A 6,562-nucleotide genomic window follows, 5' to 3' on the forward strand; every position below is an offset into this window, starting at 1 on the left:
AGAACCACCCGAGCTTGAGATCAAGCTCGAGCTCCGCCGCCTTGGCTCGTCGGCGTTCGCGCGGTACAGGCCTCCTCCGCCCCCATTCTCTCTCGATCTGGAACCACGCGACATCGCTGACCCTTTCCTCTCTCTTCCCCACTCTTCTTGCAGCCGAGAACGGCCGGAACCATCGACGCCCGAAGCACCTCCGCCGTGTGACCTCGTCGCCGGTGAACCAGGCTGCTCCGGCGACCATCTCCACCACCACCCGAACAGCGACATCCCCCCGAGTCCAACGGTACCACCCACGCATCCCCCCGTGCCCTATATCACCGCCGGCGAGCTCGCTGTTGCCTCTGGACGGAGGTAGACGACGACGGCCGTGGGCCCTATCCGTCAGCCTCATGCCCTGACGGGTGGGACCCACCTGTTAGGTTTTAAAACACATCGCGCGCACCGGTTCGCCCGTCGGCTGAAGGAGTACTTCGCCTTTACGCCTTCGACGTGGCAACATCGCGTGGACCGATTTCCCCCCTGGGCCTGCTGCACTGTGGCCTTTCTGGCCCAGTGGCACAGTGCCATTTTTCTTTTTTTTCTTTTCTGTCACTTTTCCAAAAATTCCTCGGGATAAAATATTTATCCAAATGCAATAAATCCAACACCTAAAATCTTAGAATAATCCCACCTACTTATTGATGTAACTTTCACACACATCCATTACACTTTTCTGCACTGTTCAAATTTAAATTCAAATTTGAACAATAAAATCCATGTTTAAAAGTCCAGTACTCTGTCCCCCTGACTCCAAATCCAAAACTAAGGATTTTCCCCTTCTTAGTTTTCCTCCTAGTATTTTACAAAAATAAGTTGACATTTTTCTGAGCACTTTGACTTTTTTGTTTTTATTATTGTCTTATTTTTCCGTTGTTTTCTTGCGATGATTAGATCCCATGTTTGACGAAGTAGTTGGAGAAGAAGAAGGAGAAGGGCCTGAAGACTTTGAAGACCAAGCCAATCAAGGCAAGCAACCCTTTGACCATGTCCATGCAACCCTTTTTATGCATGTCATATAGCACTTTATTATTGTTTCATCGGAAACATGATGAGATGGTAAACCATGTTGGTTGGTTGCCTCTGTTACTTCCTCGTTGATACTGACACTGTGCATGATCCTACCTTCTTATGAGGGTTATGCCGATGGGAGTAGATAGGATGCTAAGTAGATGCTACGCAAATGGGTTGGGTATATGCATGGTGATGGAAGCAAGATTGTTTTCAAAAACTTTTCAAAAACCCCATCGGGTGCCACTTATGCCCGAGGGAGATAATGAGTTGGGTAACCACTTGATGACGAAGTGGTGAACCGAGGCAAGTGTGTGTGTTGTTTTCAAAACGGATTGGTTTAAGTTGCGACCGTTATTCCAACCTTACATGCACATCCACTCTACCCTTATATGGGAAAGGGCATTATTGATTACCTATGCCGATACTAGCTTGGAGCCCGCATTACTAGTGACGGGAGAGTTGTTGTTGCGCTCTCTTGGGACGGGGTCGTGCCAGGTAGGGCGGCCAAGAATATTTTTATGGGGCACCGGACACACCATTGGTACCCCGTGCTAGTGGTATGTGACGAATATGGGAGCAAGGCTCCACAAATTTTAAGTTTTGAAATGTTTGGCACGGGGGTTACTACCAATCGAGTGGACTCCATGGTAGTGTCTTCTAGGGAAAGATAGTGATCGGGTGCTTACCCCTGGTACTTGAGGTACCGTGGGGAGTGGATGACACGAAAATTCCCCGGATCTTGTGGGTAAAGTGTGCAACCTCTGCAGAGTGTAAAACTATTCGAATAGCCTAGTCCACGGTCAAGGACAGTTGGGTAACCTCTCTTAGGATACGTCCACATGTTTACAAACCAGTGTATGTGTTTGGATAAGTGGGAAGAACTACTTGGGTCAAGTCAAAGGACTTGACATGATTGAGTTGTGTTGATGCCCACTCTATTTATGTTGATATCTGTAACCTGTTCTCATGAATACTTGAATTCTCTTTATGCATGTCTTACAAGTTGGTTAACATGTCATCACCCTCAAAACTAGCGTTCCGCAAAAATGTACCTATATCATGCATTGTTGTACCTTGAACCAAAACATGGGTTGCTTGCGAGTACATTCAAAGTACTCATTGGCTTGCCACTGGTTATTTAATTGACCAGCCATGGAAGAGCAGGAGTTTGAGGAAGAGTTCTTTGGTGATGAACACACGAACTAGGACGCTTCCCAGTCAGAATGCCAATAGGGTTAAGGCATATGGCATGGGTTCTACTTATCAACGAAGATTTCCGCTTATTAAGTTTATTTGGTATTCAGCCCTTGTGGCTTTATCTATGTAAGACTTAACCATAATGGTCATAATTTGTGTAAGACGGTATGTATGGATGTAAGACTCTTGTTATTCAGCTTCTGTGTGTTCAGTGAGCATTGATCTCTGGGATCACTGTACACGTGCATTCGGTGATCACGACTTATGAGTCTGGGTCCCCATAGAGATGGTGTTCAAATCAACGTTCATTTGAAGTGCAACCTGGATCATGAAGATTGTACTAGTTTGCGTTTCCCCTTCATCCTACCCTACGCTTGAATCTCGAGACGAGATTCTTGTTTAGTGGGGGTGAGTTGTCACATCCCTAGCTTCTGGTGCTGCCTGGTGTGTGCATCATGTTTAAATTCTGAAATTTGAACTGAGGGAAATTGGAAGCCTCAAAACCCTAAATAAAGAGGGGCAAGAAACCCTAAAATTGCAATCAGTAAATCCAAAATGCCCTAGAAATAGCTCTGACAATTTTGGCAAGAGTTATATATCAAACCAAAATTTTGGGACATTTCTAAGGAATTATTGGGCTCTGATTTTAAATCAATATTTTATTTGAATTTGGAGTTATATTCATAATATATAATGAATATATTTTCAAATGACCTGAGATATTTTTGTTATGTGTGGAGAAGTTCATTAAGTGACTTAAAAATATCCAGGGGAGTTTTGGCACTGTTTTCAAATTCTGTTTGAATTAAAATTCAGTGCCAATTAAACAAAACAGAACAGATATATAAAAAAAAAGAGCAGAAGCCTACCTAACTCACCTGCAGCCCATCTGGCGCCCCACCTGGCCCAGCAATGCGGCTGAGGCCCAGCCCAGCTCCCCACCGTCTTCAACCTCTGCCAGTAGGCAGAGGCGTGTCGACGCGCCCGCGCCCGCGGCGCCACGCACCTCCCTGCCTGCCTGCGTCACTGAGGCCACCACGACGGCTCGCGCCTTCTCCTCGGCGCCGCCTCGACCCCCTGGAACCCTCCCGCTCACTCCCTCGTCCCCATCTCCTCCTCTGTTCTTTCTCTCGCACGCACCCGAGAGCGACCGCCGCCGCCGCTTGCTGCTGCCGCGGCCAACGCCGCCCCCTCGCTTCTCTGACCAGCCCACGAGCTCCGCCTAGAACCCGAGCGCCTCTCCGCCGACCCACGCAAGGCCGGAGGACCCCAAGACGATGCCGCGACCCTTCTTCCCCGTCCACGGCCGCCGGATGCCGCCGCCCGATTCGTCGTCCACAGGGCCTCCCTGAGCTCGCCGTCTTCTTCATACGACTCCCTGTGAGCCCCTCTCCCTTTTCCCTCATACCCCGTGGTGGATTTGGTTCGCTAGCTCGATTCCCTCCATCGCCGAGAGCTTCGGTCGTCGTGTCTCATCGCCGCCGTGGCCTGAGCTCAATCTGCTCACGTCCGAGCACGTGGTAGTGCTTCAGGAGCTCCCGTGATGCTCTTGCGCCTCTCAACCTGCTCGCTAGCAAGCTGCAGCCCCGCGCCCCGACCGAGCCCGAGCATCGCCGCCGCCGAGCTCATCGCCGGTGCCGCTACAGCCCGCATCAGCTCCAGCCACCACCACCATCGTACGCGCCCTGCTGCGGGTGTTCCAACGCACCCGGCCACGCGACCTCCCGTCGCCGGAGTTGGCCGGACGAGCGACCTCGCCGTGCCCTGTTACGCCGGCGGCTAAACGCCGATTAGAGCTGACGTGGAGCATTAGGTTAGGTGCTAATCACTCAGTTAATTAAACCCTTGTGCATGACATGTGGGACCGCTGCTGTTAAAAAACACGGGTTAAGTTAAATAACCCCCTGTTAGCTCTCTATCTCACTGACATGTGGGCCTCGATGTCAGTTTGACTTGCTGACGTGGCTTTTGACCGGCCCCACACGTCAGTGACTCATGCCAGCGGTGTGTCACTGACCAGTGGACCCCACTGGTCAGGTTTGACCTGAACCTGCCCTGTTGACCTGATGACGTCAAGGTGATGTCATGCTGACGCATTAAATGATTTTCTGGATTTAAAGTAAATCAGAAAATCCAGAAAATGGTATAAACTTCTAAAATTCATAGAAATTCAACCGTAACTCCAAATTAAATAATTTATATATGAAAAATTATCAGAAAAATTCAAGGAATCCATCTGTACCATTTTCATGCATGTTAGAACAACTTATAGCTTCTGTTTAGCACAAATCAATTAAATGGCATTTGAATAATCACATATGGAGTTTGAATTTGAATCTTGTATTCAAACCAACTTCATTTAATCTGTTGCTAGTTGCATTAGCCCAAAACATATTCATTTTGCCATGTCATGATCATGCATCATATTGTGCATTGCATTGATTGTGTTCCCTTCTGTGTTGCCGGTATTTGTCCCCTCTCGATAGACGTGATACCGATGATGTGATCGTTGACACTAATGAAGACTCAATGTTATCTTCAGAAGAGCCAGGCAAGCAAAACCCCCTTGTTCATTCCGATAAAATCCCACTCTCTCGCTCCTGCTCTCTTTTACTGCATTAGGACAACAACGACATATTTGTTACTTGCTGCAGTAGCTGAACCCCTTTATCCTTTGCATGACCTGTCATTGCCACAGTAAATAGATGAAACCCACTAGCATGAGTAGGAGTTGTTTGAGCCCTGATGTGCCTACTCATTCATGCTTGTTGTCATGCCTGCTATTGCTTAGAGTTGAGTCAGGTTTGATTCATCGGGGATGAATCAGAGGCGTGTGAACATGTCCTACTGTGTGTGAGGTAAGTGTGTGAACACGATTTGGTAAAGGTAGCGGTGAGAGGCCATGTAGGAGTACATGGTGGGTTGTCTCATTGCAGCCGTCCTCAGGAACTGAGTTCTGTGTTTGTGATCCATGACCAGTTACTACCACACATTGGGTTCCGGTAACTCGACCCCTCTCGACTTATTAATCAACATGATCTCTGTCCAGGAGTTGCAACTAGTTTCTGGTGTTTGTAGGTAGTGTTAGTAGTCTACCAAGTGGCACCCGGTACAGGTGGGCTTGGGACAGACTAGGCACAGTGGCCCGGTGTACCAAGTGGCACCCGGTTGGTGGGCTTGGGAACCCTGCACACATCGTTTGGGGCCGTAAGCGACACCCCGGCCAGATCTCCTTGCGGATGGAACGCGAATAGGCGATAAACCTGGACTAGAGACTTGTTCGGTTAGTCAGGTCGTGGCCGATTCCCTCGCCCGGCTTCCGCTTGAAGGTTGCCGAGGTACATGACGTGTACAGGGCGATAAGTGGAGAAAGCGTGTGTGAAGAAGTACGCCCCTGCAGGGTTAACATCATCTATTCGAATAGCCGGATTCCTCGGATATGGAAACTTGGACCCCTTGTACAGTTCATAGACAAGTGAAAGTGGATACTCTAAAACACGCAAGATAAGCGTGAGTGCTATGGATGGCGTTCTCATAGGGAGACGGGAGCGGATCCATAGTGGTGTATTGATATGGTGAATATGTGGACTCGTGTGCGCCACCTCAAAAGAGTTACTTGCAGTCGTAGTTCAGGTTAGCCACCGAGTCAAAGCTGGCTTGCTGCAGTTAAACTCCACCACCCCCTTGTTGATAATGATGCATATGTAGTTAGTTCTGATGTAAGTCTTGCTGGGTACATTTGTACTCACGTTTGCCTATGTTATGTTTTTGCAGAGAGACTTCAGTCTCACTAGTAATTCCGCGTGGTCTTCGACGTTTAGCTTGTTACCTCAGCTACGATCTTGTGCCCTCGGCAGGATCTGGTAGATAGTCAGGCTTCTCAGCCTTTTTCATTTATAGTTGTCTGTACTCAGACATGTTAAGCTTCCGCATGTGCTTTGACTTGTATGCTCTGATTGTTGGGTCATGAGACTCATGTTTGTAATATCTCGCTCCTCGGAGCCTATTGAATAAACTACTTGAGTCGTAGAGTCATCTTGTGATGCCATGTTGTATTGCACATATCGAGCATATTGTGTGTATGTTTGAAATGCTTGGTATGTGTGGGATCTGACCATCTAGTTGTTTATCTTTAGTAGCCTCTCTTACCGGGAAATGTCTCCTAGTGTTTCCACTGAGCCATGGTAGCTTGCTACTGCTCCGGAACACTTAGGCTGGCCGGCATGTGTCCTTCTTCGTTCCTGTGTCTGTCCCTTTGGGGAAATGTCACGCGATGAATACTGGAGTCCTGTTAGCCTGCTACAGCCCGGTTCACCGG

The sequence above is a fragment of the Triticum dicoccoides genome, chromosome 2B (genome assembly GCF_002162155.2).
Source record: "Triticum dicoccoides isolate Atlit2015 ecotype Zavitan chromosome 2B, WEW_v2.0, whole genome shotgun sequence".
NCBI lineage: Eukaryota > Viridiplantae > Streptophyta > Magnoliopsida > Poales > Poaceae > Triticum > Triticum dicoccoides.